The following is a 17,951-nucleotide window of genomic DNA, read 5'->3' as shown; positions in this document are numbered from 1 at the left end:
AGTCCGACAGAAACGTTTCACTTTTTATCTTTTCCCCCGTTGCCCTTCGCGATTGTCTTTTAATGAAAATTCTGTTAGAAGGGAAATGTGAAATCCTTTATCTGTCTTCCCATCTGTACTTCAGTTTTTCACAGGAAAGGTTTTTAAGCTTGAATGATAACAGCAAGTGTTCAATTCCCAAATGCAGTAATTCCTCAAAGATGAACTCTTTTGTAAAACATGGTGGTCTGAGGTTGCTTATTACCTCTTTGTTTTTACCAAAGCATCATGATTAAAAAGCATGCTTTGGCTTCAAACGCCAGCCTCATGCATGAATCTTTCCTCTATCACTGCGAGGAGAGAAGAACTTAAAGTTTACAGAACAAGCTCAAAAGACCAAAGATTATGCAGCTAATTACATATTAGCTGAAACAACAGCCAGCTATGGGAGGACCAAAAAGCACGCAATCACCACTTAGAAGGCAATTACAATTACTATCAGTTCCACAGCTACGCTGATGAGGAAGGTGATAATGGTGACAATCATGGTGGCTAACAAAGCATGCAGTAATCAGAACCAGCGATTGGATCCTGCTGCCCCAAGAACAGCGCTAACAAGGTACCCCTCTGAGAGCCAGACACAGTCCAGGTGGGTGGCACACAGAGAGTATTCAGGTGTATATATTTCAATGAGGTACAAAGGAAGAGTGAAACTTAGACTGATGTGAGTATCAAACCTGCAGGACTGACCCAATAATGGACAGAACCACAGTGATGTCATTCACTGGTTTCTCAACTATGCTGCCTCAAATTCAACAACACCATGTTGGTTATCTGGAGCTATAAGTCACCATATTTGGAGGAGAGGGTGGAGCTGGAGAGGATGAGGGTTGGATAATTAATGAACTGGTGAATGAGAGAGTTTATCCAACAGAGTACAGCTGTCTATGTAGTGGACTTAAGAGTCTGTGTGTTTTCTGTTTACTTTCACTGCTTCTCATGTGGGAAATGAGGATTGGGTTCGGTCCTGTCACTGGTTTTCCAATATTCTAAAACGCACCCTTTTCCTGAGGTGCGCCCCAAGAAGGTGCTTGGTCAACTTTAAAAGGTGTCACATGATTGAGGTGATCAGCTGCAGCTGGGATGTGATGAGGACGCCGACCAGTGTAACCATGACAAGACTCAACCACAGAGAGACCAACAAACTTTGGAGAACCAGTACGTAACTTTTGACTTAACTCAACCAAACAAAAAAGAAACTTGAACTCACGGGCGAAGCTTGGGCTGGCCACTCACCATCCAGAGTACTCTGGCAGACCAGTGTGCAGGTGAGCTGACCCACTCAATGCCATGAATAAGAGCAAGTCTATACCTTTCCTTCTTTAGTTTTTAACCAAAAGAAAACTTAAAATTGTAACAAATGTTGAAAATGTGAGAGACTTCCCTCGTGATGATGACAGATGAACAGTTTGGCTCTAAATAAACACAGGGAACAACGGGCAGGACGAAATTATGGTCATAAAGCTATACTGCTAGCTGCTTAGTAACCCAGCACATCCATGGCTGTTTACTGGGCTTCCTACTGTACAGTCAGCTTGCCTCCTGATTGGCCATTACTCCGTTCCATGTGACAGTTCACTGAGTGTGTGCTTAGCTGTCTTCAGGGTTCTAACAACCCAACAGGATATCTAATCGAAAATACTGAACATGCATATTATTTACATCTTCAAATCGGTGCGTCCAAGTAGGTTGGGTAAATCAAAATCACTCATAACAAACCTCACACCACAGGAAAGTCAGGCAAGGTTATCTATAGACTGTATGAGAGTTGAGAAACACGCACATCAATCAATCAATCAATCTTTATTTGTATAGCGCCAAATCACAACAAACGTTATCTCAGGACGCTTTTACAAACATAGGAGGTCTAGACCACACTATGTCAAATTATGAACAGAGACCTAGCTTCAAGACAGGGTAAGACTCAGTCTGACCCCACCTCAATCCATCATGAGCATTGCACATCGCAGTATTTAGCTAGTTACAGTGGTGAGGAAAGACTTCCTTTTAACAGGCAGAAACCTTGAGCAGAACCAGACTCATGTTAGACAGCCATCATGCCTCGACTGAGTTGGGTCTGGAAAGACAGATAGAGGGGAGTAAGAGAGAGTGGTGATAGTGATGAGATGAGTAGTAGAAGCTGTTGCCGCTGAAGTCCAGTAGGTCCGTATCAGCTGGAGTCCAGAACGTTTGCAGCAGGAGGACGTCTACGGCAGCTCAGAGGAATCTACGAGACAAGGGAGCTCAGGGACTCCAGAAAGGTCTATGGTTAGTAACTTTAATGGGACAGGCAGAGTTAAAGTAAGTGATGAGGGGGTTGGGGGGAAGGTATCCAAACCAAAGAGGACAAGTACTGAGTTGAGTAAGTGTCACTGAACAAAACAAAGGAAAAGATGCCTCACACACTGCAGGTCTCCAATATTTCAGACAAGTTCATTCACCAGGGTAATGACATGAGGCGCTTCTATCTATATCTGGTGTACTATGTACAATGCACAGACCATTGACATAGACAAATCTTGACAAATCTAGTGCACATAAGGCATATCTCGCATACATAAAAGTGCGTACTTTGAATATGGAACATACTAAATACTCAGTATGAACAGTACAAATAGTATGATAATATGTGGTTGCGGATACAGGCATAAACATGGTCTCAGTGTTGAAAATAATTGGTTTCTAAAGAGGCGTTATGAAGCACAGCAGCGGTGGTCACCATATTGGAACTGCTGACTCAACTTATCTTTTTATCCGTTTAACCACAGGTACAGAGCCGGAGCTGAGGGGGACCATATGGACCTCATGGCAAACATGTTAAATTGTGTCCACCTGTCAGTCAACTTATCCACGCCTCTAACAATCTGAATTAATGCAGAACTCTGTGTCAATGTAATCAAAGGAGATGAGATATGAGAAATCACCTCATGTACAGTTGAACACAGAAAAGAGACATCAAGACTAAAAATGTTATTTTGATACCAGGCTGTAAACATGTTGCATTCTGCTGTGAGTGATAGTGATGGGAAGTTCAGCTCTTTTCAGAGTGCCGGCTCTTTTGACTCGGCTCCCAAAAGAAGAGCCGACTCTTTTGACTCCTGAACGGCTCTTGATTTAGGATCTTTTGTGGGCGTAGATTTTACCTTAACTTTGCAACAAACTAATGGTTTGTGTGTTGAAGACCCTCTTACGTACAGTGGTTTTATGAGAGACCTTACACTTGCCTAATTTTGTGCATTTATTCTGTTACAAAACTATTCTTACTTTTGTTTAGTATTTTAATCAAACTTTTTTATTGCACAAATTAACAAAAAACTGCAAACATATCCACAGAGCCAGAACTAAACTCAAGCAAACAGAACCAGAACCAAACTGGAGCAAACATTATTAATGTCCTCAGGTTGGCATTGAGAAAAATCAGATGCCTCAGCTTGGATGGGCTGATCCGATTTCTCCTCTCAGTGAGTATTTGCCCTGTCTTCAAGAAGACTCTCTCGGAAGGAACAGATGTCGCCATGATATGCAGCCTCCCCTCCATCACCTATATCCTATATCCTCACATGTGATTGGCCGCATGGCCGCCTTCCTCGCCAATCAAAACAAAGTGCTGCTGTGAGCAGAGCTGGGGCTGAGCACTGTGAGAGCTAAGCAGCGAAAGGAAAAAACTGGGAGCCGGCTCTCTCTCGATGCAAGTCGGCTCTTCTGATTCACTATAAAGCATCGGCTCTCAGAGCTGCAGCTTTTGATCATGACACATCACTAGTGAATGAGGGTATTTCAACATGTGGCTTAAGAGCTAGTATCATGTACACAACTCTTTTGCATTTCCTTACTGGCTTCAATGGTCAACACCAGCAGTAGCGATTTTTCCAACATACAGTCTGCAGGATGCATCTGTCACTTGAAGTACCACCTCTCCTTAATCATACATAACTTCAAAGTTTGATAATAAGACCAGAAGTGATTGTTGTACCTGAGTGTAGACATGATGAACTCTGCTGTAGTGTAATTATTCAAATGAAGGACTTTGTGTTTTTTTGTGGCTGCTTGAAACTGCATTTTGTAGCACTGCTGTATTGGCTTCCCTTTTTAACACTAGAGGTCGCCACTTGATCCAAACATGACAAATACAAAGCCTCAATGCTTGACTTTGCCACCTGAGGAGACAGGAGATTTTTTCAACTCATTTATTTATCGTTCCTTTGTCTTTATGTCACAGCAAGCCTTGGAAATCATCGCAATGTGCTTGTTAATAAGGACAAATTCCATTTTGCATCAACTGTAAATTGACCCAATCAAATGATCCTACCCAGTATTTTCAACATATTTCATGTATTTGCTTTTTTTCATATTCACCTCAAAAAAAAACTTATGTGCTGCTGAAAACTATTTTGGGAGTCATTTTAGGTAATTGCTGCATTCTGATCCAGAATTGCCTCAGGCTTACTTGGCAGCAGCCAAAAGTATAGAAAATGTAGTCCACCCACTCAACGTCGTCTTAGTGATGAAGAATGTCATTTCCTGTCTAATTTGAGATTCCACCTTAGTGGATTTTTTTGTGCACCTGATCCTGTCGTAGGTTTAGGAGCAGAGCAGTATTTAATCAAGTGACTCACTTCACTCTGATCACAGCATCTAGCAGCAATAATCTGTACCTGGTAATTTAATCACTCACATCCACTTCACTGATGCAGAGGTAAATTTAACTCTGACCTTCAGCAGGTGATCAAGACAGCAGCCGCTGTTATCAACACACACTCACATACTCTAATAATCACTTTCTGAGTTTCACTTTGTGAGCAAGGAGCAAGGACTTCTTCATGTGCTGTTTGGGTGACTGTCTCAACGCTGCACTGCAAAAACTATAAACTTTGCTTCTTTTCTGTACAAAAAGCCTGAACAATACATAAAGCACTTTGAAGATACTCAAATATCATATAATAAAAGGAGTTCAAGTCACATTAATGGAGACAACAGATTAAAACAAAGGCTAGAAGCTGCAAACATTAGTAATCAACAGCAGCTTTGAAAAGATGAGTTTAATCAGTGATTTGAATCTTAGCGCGTCAGCACAGTCTCAGAAACGTTCCAGAGGGAGAGGGCACAACGGACAAGACTCTGACAAGGCTCAGGTTTGACGGCTGGTCCGAAGTGCTGGAGAGAGGAGGACACAGAGACTGCAGGCAGGCAGAAGTGTGAGGGCGGAGCAGGTTAGTGAGGTAGGGAGGGGCCTGGTTATGATGAGCTTTGAAGGTCACGAGAAGGACTTTGAACAGGATGTGTGTTACACTTAATGTAAGCCACTTCATCGAACAAGTCAAGATAATAGTCTCATTTCAAGATATTATCAGACAAAAATAAGACCTGTATATATTTTTATGTGAACTAAATTCTGCTGATGGAGTGATAAAATTGAGTTTTCAGGTTTCTTGAAATGAGAATAATGTGTTAAATCTGGACTTGCAAAGGAATGTGACTTACATTAAGTCTATTAAGACATTTTTACTGGAAAATAGAGAAAAAACTTTGCAATGTAAACTTACATTGACTTATATTGTGCTTATTCAGAATCAAAATTTTTGATTGAGTTGTAAGAGGCCAATACTGCCATTATGTTCATCCTTTTCTCTCTTATTTTCGTTTTATATCGGCAATATGAGTTCAATATATGTTTTCTGTGGTTCACACTGATATGTGTTTCTCTGTTTGCATGTGAATAGCTGTTTGTTTTTTAATGTTTTTATTTATTGATGCTTCTGGGCAGGCAGCTGACTCTGTGCAGCACTGAAGTCAAAGATCACCTTGTCCCCCCGATCACCTCGAGGGGACGATAATAATCATCTGGATTTCATTGTACTGCAGACAAAAAATAGAACACATCACCATATGTGAATTATACTGCATAGATGACATGTGTAATGTCTTATAATTTAAAAAGCCTCCTCCAAGGTCTATTACTCCATTCACAACATGAGCTGTGCTCTCCTATCACTGTGCACAAACAATTACTCCTCCTAATACAGCTAAATGTCATCAGTAAACCTCCATTAGCTGTTCACAGTAATGAAAGGCAATGTCACATATCCATTTGCGACTAAGGAATGGGATCACTGCTTTGTTGAAATCTAATGCTTTGTTCAAATGTACATGTGCTGGTAATTTTTAATCCAGCTTATCAGTCGTGTCCCGCTGAGTCAACTGATGAAAGAACAGTGTGAAAAAAAAACGTCTCAAACACAACCTCCCTGCCTGTGCCCCTTCTGCTGCCTCCCTCTCTGTTTATGCGGAGTCAAGAATGTCACATGTGGATCCTCACAGCCCAGATGGATCAGTGGGTGGTCTGAATACACCTGAGCTTTGCTGCTGCTCTGGAAACCCCTGGTGGGATGAAGAACTCTATATACTGGGGAAAAAAAGGACTTCTGAAAAGTGACTGACATCCTATCTGCCTACTGTAAAAGCAGACTTCCATCAGTGAGACATCTCACCGTCTCTTTAATGGGTCGCCTCCTGCCACGTGCGAATATGTATGTGCTTTTACAGCACGTCATAACAGGCCTTCTTCTCTTCTTCCTGTTGTGATTTGCACATTAACATTTGAAGAACATATAATTGTCACTGTCAGACCTCGGATCTGCGCGCACTTGCAGCAGTCTTTCCTTGATGGACACTTTGATGATGATGATGATGATGATGTTAAGCAGGGGAAGTCCATCAAGAAAAGATTTCCATGTGCTCCTGTGTCCTGTAAACAGATGATTTCATCTGCTCTGTGCTTCCTGTGGCTGAGGCATTGTGCCCTAAGGAGCTAATTGTGCCTTTAACTTTGTGTGCTGTGACTCCTCCTGCTGGCTGTGGAGCACACCTGCAGGCTCAGACTGCTTTTGTCCTTCACGGATCATAATTGTAGGTATTTGTTACTTTGGCATCACCATGGAAAGAAGCGCTGAGCAACTGCCAACTTCATGTAAACAAAAATTTGTGTAAGAGCCAAATGTGTGACAGAGAGGAAGACTATACCTCTGAAGAGCTCTGCCTTATGAAGGAGGCTTCAAGGAGAGAGGAAAATGCACTCTAAAATATTTTAGGTTAGGTTACTTTATTTGTACCCGTAGGTAAACTTGTCTTGCAGTCATTAAGATTTCAGGTCATTACAGAATTATAAGACAGATGTCAGACAGAACAATCTACTTAATGTGCTAAACATACACAAATATACTAAAACTAATACAAGAATAAAAATGATAAGATCAATAGACATGATAAAAGTGCTCAAGGTTCCATTTAAAAGGCATATCAGACAAGAATCAACCAATAACAACTATAAAGCCACATGAATAAAGAGGAAAATCTGGACTTAAGTCTTGAAAGTGGAGTTTGATTTTGTATGAGAAAAGGCTTGTTTAGCTCAGTAACAGCAGCAGGAACAAAGCTTGTTTTTTACCGCTGTGTCATGCACCTTGGGACTAAAAACCGTCATCCAGAGTGAAGGAGCTGGAAGTCGATGAGCAAAGGGTGTGAGGCATTATTTAAAACAGAGGTCGCTGTCCGCTGTACCTGTCTAGTGTACAGGGATGCTGCTTATGCCTGTGGCTCACCAATCAACTTGCTTACCATTTAACAATCTGGTTTACTGAATTCTTTAACCATGAACTAAAGAAAAGTACACAACAGATTCAATAAACGCACGGTAAAAACATGGTCATAATGGTTCGATCAATGTGAAATAATGCAAGTGTCCTCAAGCAGTGCAAACGCTGGTGAGCCTTTTTACACACTGCTGCACAGTTTGCCTCAAAGTTTAATTTCAGGTCGATTACTGTCCCAAGGTATTTGTAAGTTTGCACAGGCTAGATAGGCTGACCCTTGATTAGAGTCACTTCACTCATGTGCTTATTCCTTCTAAAATCAATGAGCATATATTTTGTTTTAGATACATTGAGCTGAAGGTAAGACTCCTCACACCACTGAATAAACTGATCAATGACCGGACCGTGGCTGGTTTCATTATCATAGAGCAGACTAAAAATGACAGAATCATCAGCATACTTAATAATGGTTTTGTTTTCATGTCTGCTCTGACACATGTTAGTGTAAAGGATGAAAAGTAGAGGTGACAGCACACACCCTTGTGGAGAACCTGTAGAGGAGCATCTCCGATCAGACGAATTTCATTTACTCCAACAAACAAATTCCCCCAGATCTGTCACCACACCGGATCTGATAGGTTTCTTTTCTGGTCAATATATTAATTCCCACTGGATCCGCTCTGTTGCGTTCCAGCTGTGTCTCTGTAGTCAGGCACCAAAACTAAATTAAAACATCTGGTTAATTTTCAGAATAAAACACTCTGTGTTATCGTTAGATCATTTTTAACTTAACTATGAAAACAAAATGTCATTTTGAACGGAGCCAGGCCTGGAGTCAACAAGTCAGAGGTTTTCAAGGACCAAGAAGACAACATGGATGAGAAGAGGAGGAGGAGAATCCTTGATTCAGCGATTGCCGCGGGAAAACCTCGGTCACATAACTCCAGCTGTCTGGCGGTCCTGCTCTGTGCTGCGTTCCGAAAACGCAACTGGTTCGTGTTGATGGATGAGAGGGCACAGAGCCTATCAGGCTATTCTTTGACATTATTCCCAAAGGTCATTTTAATTTGGCCGTCAGATGAAGCCTGGCTAGCGGTTCACTTTTTCCGTCATGTGTGCTCAGCTCATTAGTGCTGCATTTCTTTAAATAACAGTCAGACCCTGCAGCAGCTGGTTCTCCTGCCTGTTTCCCAGCTGAATACTATGGTTAACCTTTGACAGAAGAACAACTAGTTAATCATAGTCTGAATACACACTCACGATGTTTAACCAGAGGATCAGTGGAGCATTCACCACAGCAAATGGCTACAGGTGTGTTCTATTAGAGACTGTGCCCATTGCCTGCAAAGTAATACAGCAGCAGCCAGTGTTGTATTACAGGAAGGCAATGAGTGCAGTTGTTAGACTTTACAGCACAGGCACAGAGATTAGAGTTGATGGATTGTCAGCTCTCCTCCAGTTATCATGCTCCTGTCCTTGGTGGGCATGCCATTAACAGTTAACTTAGATGAATCAGAGAAGCAATGAAAATACATGGCATCGTGGAAATCCCCAGTAAGTGCTCAGCCTGTACGAACGTTAAATAAAATCATGCTTTTATATTTCAGTGTCTGCTCCACGTGGACTGAATGTTTCATGTGTTAATATTTATCTACTCTACTAACTGTTCAATCCTGAGACGGATACCAACATCTGCCCACTGGGTTAGAGAGATTTTGTCTAACCAACACAATCAAGGTACTGAGGTAAGACCGATGGAAATGACTCCATAATGATACAAGAATTAAATTAAATATGAAGAGTCGACCAGGGAGGCCTCCGTGCTATCGTATTGTCTTTAATTGTGAATCATGAATTTCACAAGGGAACTCTAAGATATGTGTTGCTGCTCATCACAGGTACACCTGTTCATGACTGGCTGTGATAAAGTAGCGATGTTGAATGTCAGACACGACCACCTCAGGAGTTAAAAGTTGGAATGAAATCTGGAATGAAAATATAATGCATCATCATTTGAGAGGTGTCAAAAAGAGAGTAAACATTTAACAATATATGAATCTCTCTGGGATTAAAGTTCAGGTTCTGAGCAAATACAAACACAAACCAGAGGACACACAGAGAAACACAAGGGTGTAGATAAATATCCATCCACCCATCCATCCATCCATCCATCCATCCATCCATCCATTGTCTTGACCTCTTATCCCGTTCGGGGTCTCGAGGGACTGGAGCCTATCCCAGCTGACATTGGTCGGAAGGCCGAGCACATCCTGTTCAGGTCACCATCCTATCACAGGACAAACATGGAGAGACAGACAACCATTCACTCCCACACTCACACCTACAGGAATTTTAAGTGACCAATTAACCTGGTGAGCATGTTTATGGACTGCAGGAGGAAGCCAGAGTTCCTCGAGAGAACCCATGCATGCACGGGGAGAACATGCAGACTCTATACAGAAAGGCACCTTCCCGGCCAGGGATTCGAACCAGGAACCTTCTCTTGCTGTGAGGCAACAGTGCTATCCACTGCACCACCATGCAGCCCATGTGTAGACAAATGAAGCTCTAACGTAAGTTCAGACAGGAAGTCTATACCTTGCATGCCACTTCAGAGTTCATTTCACTTCATTCATTGTGCTCACTCCTCAAAGCATGTGCACTCACATGTGGTCATCAACTGTTCTCATCACCTGGAATTACCTATACAATCGCAATGCAACACACCCACCTTGTTAGCCAATCATTTTGCTGCTGCCCATTTGAAATATGGCTGTCTTCCTTCAGTTCAGTCATTCATTTGATGCAAGCGACCCTCCACCTCCCCATCACTGCTCAGATTTGGATCACCGTCTATTCCCAGTCTTTGCAGTCCTGCAGCATCATCAGCCTTAGATGACTTCATCAAACATCTCATCATCACCAGCACGTCTTCACAGTTTTGATCAGCTCCTTCGCGTCATCAACCTCAGACATCTTCTGCATCACCTCCACCACACTATAGGTTTTGCTGCCGCTCATGGCAGACACCTTTTGAACACTCGATCTCCCTGTAGAGTCCAAGCGCCAAAGAAACTGTGATAAGAAATCATGAATGTATTTTGGCATCTTATGCAACCTCATAAATTCAATATCACCCAAGCTTTGTAAAATAAATGTTATCTTTACTTCACTAACTCATCTCTACTGATTGAAATACCCAACTGTAAAATCTTTATTTTGGTACGCCTTAAAGCTGCTGTTGGTAGGAATGGTGTAAAAAATGTAACTTTTTTCTGATGGGTTTGGAGAAAAGGTCATAATAATAAATCGGTGCTCATCTGTAAGTGAAGTAATTTGAGATTATGGCGAAATCTGTGTTTTCCAATGCCTTTGTATCAAGCAATTTTATTATTCATCCGTTATCACGGACCAATCAGAGCTACTCCCCAACCCTCTGTTCTGATTGGTCGAGTGGAGGCCCAACTACTACTTCCTCATATAAGGCGCACAACGATCTTTTGGGGGCAGGGTTACGACAGCAGAGAGGGGAGAGGTAGTGTTAACATTCAAAATCTCTCTCAGAACTGATGTTTATATTACGACTACCAACAGCAGCTTTAACCGATAAATAAACACGTTTGTTTGTCTGTGGGTTGCTGATGACTGAGCTGTTTTCCAGTGTGTTGTTTCTCAAGTTTATGTTTCCTACAAGTAAAAGTCAAAGTCTTGTGCATATGCATATTTGTGAACAGTGCTGAGCTGCTGAAAGTAAGCTAAAGAGTTGTTTGACAATGAGGCTGAGCTTAGAGGAATAACACTCAGCCTGTGTGTCAGGGATCGCTCTTAATTACCCTCAATCTGAGCACCACTGTTTGTTTCACAGACTAATGACTAAGATGGGGATTAAGCACTTGGCGCTGTGATAATTAGCCCACTAGCTCTCCCCGGGCATCCCAACGGGAGCCTCTGACAAAAAGCCATCAACCAGGAGGATGCACTGTTGGTTTTTCCCTGGCCCAGTGCTACCCCCTCTGACCTCCCTGGTTACTCACCCTACTCACCCCCTGCCATCACCCAGACATGTTAGGCTGGATCGTTACAGACATTGGCCGGGTCCCGCTGAGGATCATTATGGAGTCAAGAAACAGCATGTAGAGGTGGAAGTGGTATTCAGATCCTTAACTTAAGTATCCTGTGGGACTCTGATGTAAATAGACATACCAAACTCCTTTAAGAACTAAAGATGTATCATCAGCATGATGAATTCTGTGGTTTCCAACCTTGAGATTGCGTTTACTCTGGAGAGTCTGTAGGGGTTGCAAGCCTGAACACTCCCACACTGTAGGAGGCAGTACGTAGTCTGCCAGTGATCACAGAGCAGCTGAGTAAGCTGACAGGAGAGAGAACATGGCGTCACCGGTGAGGACGTCTGAAAGTTTTTCTGAGGATAATACAGCTGCAATTTTCAAAATGTGGCCCAAGGATTCCCAGAGGAAGAAAAAAGTCCTAAAGTTTTAACACAACAGACTCAGATAAGTCATCTGGTCATCAGCAGTGCACCCACGTGGCAATAGCACCAAGAAAAAGAGCGCTATAGACCCCTGTACTGTTTGTAAACAGTTACGGCTGCTCATGCATTATGGCAACAGAAGTACTGCGGAGTACAATAGTTGGTAACACTTTATATTAACTACACACTTTTAAGCATTAGTTAAGCATTAATTAAGCATTAATTAATGCTTAACTCATCATCTGTAAAGCATTGTTCATATATTAATACTCATTTATATATCATGTACAAACACAGATATAAATGTTTTATTATTCATGAACATGACTCTCTATAATGTGTTAACTAACTCTTTGTTCATAATTTATAAATGATGGATTCACCCATTACAAATGAGCTATTATGGTCATTTAAACCAGTTATAAACATATTTACATGTTATGATTCTAACATTTACTAAGGGTTAGTGAACACCTCATTACATAGCAAATTATGATTAATTAAGGTAGTAACAAAGGACTTATAAGCTGCTTGTTCATGGTTTTGTGAGCTGATCTAAAGTGAGGACTTTTTATGCTTTACAAAGAATTCATTAATGAGATTTAAGACTAGCAGCACCTTAAAACACAGAAGTCCCATATATTGATTCAACAGAATAAGGAAACAGACACAACACATGTACTTAAACTTGTGTTTATTAAAAGGAAACAACCTCTGTATAAAACCATGTTCATCAAAATAACTCATCATATGAACTTAAAATACTGTGAATCTGAATAAGAAAATCTCTCAAATTTAAGTGCTCACAGTGGAAAAACTCAAACAGAATATGACATCAAATATATAAAAAGACACAGTATCATTTAAACTGGCTGTATAAAACAATTTGTAAACATAAGTTAAAATGCAGCTGCAAAACTGAACAAAAATAACATGGAAAATCCTACCCCAACCTACCCCAACAACAAAGCTCACTAATGTTTTTTTGCGAAGGGGCAGCAGCTTTGTGGAAGCCTTATACGCTTTAACTGTTATACATATTTCTGGATCCTCCTCAATTGCAGCTGCACACAGTCTGGCAAACACACTGAGTTTAACTTGAATGTTGAAGCCTTTCATGAATTCCTTGTACCTGCCAGGTGCAGCAATGTACAGCTCTGCAATTGGAGCATTGGTGACAACTGTTTCTGTCCACACCAACATGCTTAAAAGCATTCGACATGGTTCCTCCTCGACTGAACTGCTTCAGGATCTCTTTGTACGGGCCACCATCTGGTCCAGTGTTTGGGCTTCAATTCAAAGAAAAAATAATTTTTCTCCAGCCAAAATATAAATTGTTTATAGATTCATTAACATAAGGAGCTCATTCTAAGCATTGAAAAACAATGTAGTTTTTAGTTTTCAGTTGATAAAACATTTCTAGAAAATATATTTATTCATTTAATATGACAGAAGAAAAAATGTTTTACAAAAGAAAGAAATACAAAACAAGATGAATACCATACGAAAATACGATTTACCATGGTACAACTGCACAATTAGGGCTAGGAAGAGTAACGCAAGCAATGTCATGTCATGACATAGGAACCAGCAAGGAAATCAGCAAATGAACAGCACAGCTATGCAGGAGCAAACCAAGGACTCAGTGTGAGAAGTGTGTAAAAGTATCATTTTACCTCTCTGGAAGGCCTTCGGTTCCTTTTTTCCCTTTTGACTTCCTCCTGTACTTTTTCTCAATGCCCTTCTTATTCCTCCTCTTCTTCTTTTCGTCACTTTCTGATGAGGACCTTTGGGATGAGTCAGACGTGGAATCTGTGGAAGATTCCACCGAGCTATCACTCAGTGTATCTGACATACGGCCTGGCTGGATGGAACGTGGATAATCTTTTCTGAGACCTGTTCAAAGGACAAAAGATGAGATAAAAATATGGCTGGAAGCACATGGAAAAGGGAAAACATGTTTGCATCCCAGAGATAAACTCCAATAATAAGGCCCAACTGTACTATAATTCATACTACATACAGTGTGGTGGAAGACATAAGACTTACATGATGCTAGCTGTTCTTTCAAATAGTCCCTCTCTTTGGTCAGTTCGTTGATTTTATCCTGTTGCCACTCAATCCTCATCCTGCACACGTCGAGCTCAGAGGTTCGCCCTTCAACAGCAAGCTGTGCAGTGGAGGCCATGGATGAAATTAAGAAAAGCAAATTGTTCATTATTGAATTAATATATAATGTTCCATTATCTGATTTAATATCAAAAACTTTATTGTATAGCCACTTTTCATAACAATAGTGGCACCCACCCCCTTTGAAGTCAAGTTAATTTTATTTTCTATAGGCAAGGCAAGGCAAGGCAAGTTTATTTGTATAGCGCATTTCATACACGAGGGCAACTTAATGTGCTTTACATTAAAACATTAAAAGCATTGGAAACTTTCAGACAAGCATAAAAGAACACAATTAAAATGACAAATATAATAAAACAGAAAAGAAAAAGGAAAATTAGAAACATGTTAAAAATAAAATTAAAATTTGCATTTAAAGTGAGTTAAAATGAGCTAAGATAGGAAGGCAGTGGCAAATAAAAATGGGGGTTGGCCAGACGTGGAAAACATTCGGGGCTTACCCCAAACCTAGGAGGGTTACTTCCAATAATCACATCTACTTTAACTTATTTTTATAAAATAATTTAACAAGTGTTACATTTTTGTCAATTTCTAATGTTAACATTAAAAAATTTAACTCGACAGTGTCAACCCGGTGTCAACATTTAAATCTGCTCTTAAAGGACTCAAAATGGAGATGATTGTCCAAAGTCACAGTATCAACAAAAACAATAGTAAAATCCAAAGAAACTACTGTCTCTGCAGCGCACTGAAACGCAGTAGCTGATTTAAATATAAGTAATGCCTCTGACATATGGAAGCATGTTTAAGAAAATATATTTTTATATATTTGATGTCATATTCTATTTGAGTTTTTCCACTGTGAGCACTTTAAGTTTGAAAGATTTTCTTTTTCAGTTTCAGAGTATTTTAAGTTCTTATGAAGAATTATTTTGATAAACATGGTTTTATACAGAGGTTGTTTTCTTTTAATAAATACAAGTTTAAGTACATGTGTTGTGTCTGTTTCCTTATTCTGTCTGTTTCAAACCAAAATTAATTTAAATGATAAATTAACGTCACTTTGGAGGATGTCACACTGAATGCACAATGACATCTATATTCAAGGAAATCAAAAAGAAACTTACAAAAAGAAAAAAATAACACTGACTTTCATTTCTTTAATTGCTTACACATGAAAGTAAAAGGGAATACGTCTTTGAGAAACAGCATATGCAATTTAAAAAAAAAATCAGTATGAAAGCTACTGTAACAAAAATCTTTGGCTTGATTCTCCTGTTAGCTATGGGACTTCTGTGTTTTAAGGTGCTGCTGGTCTTAAATCTCATTAATGAATGCTTTGTAAAGCATAAAAAGTCCTCACTTTAGATCAGCTCACAAAACCATGAACAAGCAGCTTATAAGTCCTTTGTTACTACCTTAATTAATCATAATTTGCTGTGTAATAAGGTGTTCACTAACCCTTAGTAAATGTTAGAATCATAACATGTAAATATGTTTATAACTGGTTTAAATGACCATAATAGCTCATTTGTAAATTATGAACAAAGAGTTAGTTAACACATTAAAGAGAGTCATGTTCATGAATAATAAAACATTTATATCTGTGTTTGTACATGATATATAAATGAGTATTAATATATGAACAATGCTTTACAGATGATGAGTTAAGCATTAGTTAAGCATTAATTAATGCTTAACTAATGCTTAAAAGTGTGTAGTTAATATAAAGTGTTACCCAATAGTTTATCAAGCTATCCAAGGGAGTTAACCGTCAAAACCCCAATTGCTACCCTAACAAACTCACTTTGACGAACGGTACAAGACTTCCAGCTCCTTGTGAAATCAGTGAGTGGAATAGACATCAGCAAGTGGACAGATATTCAGTTGACGGATGCTTTAGTGGAGAAACCAGTGTGTGCACCAGAGAGTGATAAAACACACAAGTCACTCCATGACTGCATTATCTGTGGACATGTACAGACCACCAAATATCAAGACATAAACTTGTGTCTAGAAATAAGAAATCCTCCCACACCAAAGACGAGCTCACAAGACTGCTAAGTCTGAGACCTAGATCATAACAAACGAGCCAGGAGACTTAGTCCAGACAGCAAATTGCACCGGTACAGATCAAAGTAATTCTGTGTTTTTTAATCGCTAATCAGCAGAGTAATTTGTCTGATAATATTCCGTAGTATTAACGTGAAATTTAATTTTTTTCTGTTAATCATCATTAAAACTTTCACATATTATTTACCTCTCCAAATGTGGTCTTAATTGTCTTATTTGGTCATAACCTCGACAAAAAAACAACTTTTTCAAGGTGAAAACTGGGTTCAGCTGTTCGGCAGTTAATGTTGTGTAATTAAAGTTAAACCTGATTGAACCGAGGTCGGATAAAGAAGAGATTTAATAGCTCCCAGCTACAGCGATGCTAATGTTCCAGTGTAAAGTGTGACCCAGTTAACTGGTGACTGTTGGCTGAATGCACCTCTCACAAATGCTTTTAGTTTTTTATTAAACAAATATCTGTTGAGTTTATTTTTATATTACGATACAAAATAAACAAGGATGCATTTGCAAGGAGTCTCCATGTTTCAACAGCTGTTGTAATCATGACAATCACTGACACTTTGGTTGAACGTCTCCAGTTAGCACGGTCACTCTTAACACCAAAACACCGGTTGTTCGGAAACGGTTTCTGGAGCATCGATTCTGACAACCGACCGGGGAATACAACCAGACATTTTGGTGCTCCCAACAGTTTTTAGTTAGTGTTTAAATCTTGCTAACTCGTCTGACTGAACAGAGCTAAACGCTGCTTCCGTTGCCAAAATGCACACACACCTCTTTGATGACATAGGCTGTGAAGGGGTCGAAAGAGCCTATAGAAGGGACACTTGATGATCAACCTCTCCCTGTGGTAGAGACTCAAGGTTTTTACCGGCTAACAGCACATTCAGAATCTTGGTAAACTCTTCTAAGTCGACACTACTATTTAAACACATCCCTGCCTGCCCTGTTTGATCCACAACAACAGAAGTGACATACGTTTGACCACAGACAGATGGACTTCTGTGAGTATGCTGAGTTTGACAGCCTAGTGGCTGGAAGAAGGCTGCGACATGAAATGGACTTTATTGCAGCTCAGGAGTGCTTCGGGTCACATACAGTCTGTGAAACCATGCTCGGGCAGTGGGACATTGCAAAGGAGAGGGTACATGTTGTGCTTAGAGACAGTGCACACAAAAAGGCCAAGGATATGGATGAGTGGAGTTAAACGCTTGGACTGAATGCACACACTTGTTTTTTTTGGTAACACTTTATATTAACTACACACTTTTAAGCATTAATTAAGCATTAATTAATACTTAACTCATCATCTGTAAAGCATTGTTCATACATTAATACTCATTTATATATCATGTACAAACACAGTTATAAATGTTTTATTATTCATGAATATGACTCTCTATAATGTGTTAACTAACTCTTTGTTCATACTTTATAAATGATGGATTCACCAATTACAAATTAGCTATTATGGTCATTATAAAGCAGTTATAAACACATTTACAGGTTATGATTCTAACATTTAGTAAGGGTTAGTGAACACCTTATTACATAGCAAATTATGATTAATTAAGGTAGTCACTATGGACTTATAAGCTGCTTGTTCATGGTTTTGTGAGCTGATC

At 39.9% G+C, this 17,951-nt stretch overlaps 1 long non-coding RNA gene across 1 annotated transcript; it reads left to right on the top strand.

Moving 5' to 3' along the window:
* The first annotated feature begins 1,099 nt into the window (after window positions 1-1,099).
* LOC117813786 lies at window positions 1,100-3,018 on the top strand. The gene is made up of 2 exons (XR_004631449.1): window positions 1,100-1,307; window positions 2,808-3,018. It is a non-coding gene; the product is annotated as an uncharacterized LOC117813786 (long non-coding RNA).
* Window positions 3,019-17,951: the final 14,933 nt, after the last annotated feature.

This window comes from Notolabrus celidotus, chromosome 6 (assembly GCF_009762535.1).
Source record: "Notolabrus celidotus isolate fNotCel1 chromosome 6, fNotCel1.pri, whole genome shotgun sequence".
NCBI classification, from domain to species: domain Eukaryota; kingdom Metazoa; phylum Chordata; class Actinopteri; order Labriformes; family Labridae; genus Notolabrus; species Notolabrus celidotus.
This window is presented reverse-complemented; position numbering and strand designations above follow the sequence as displayed.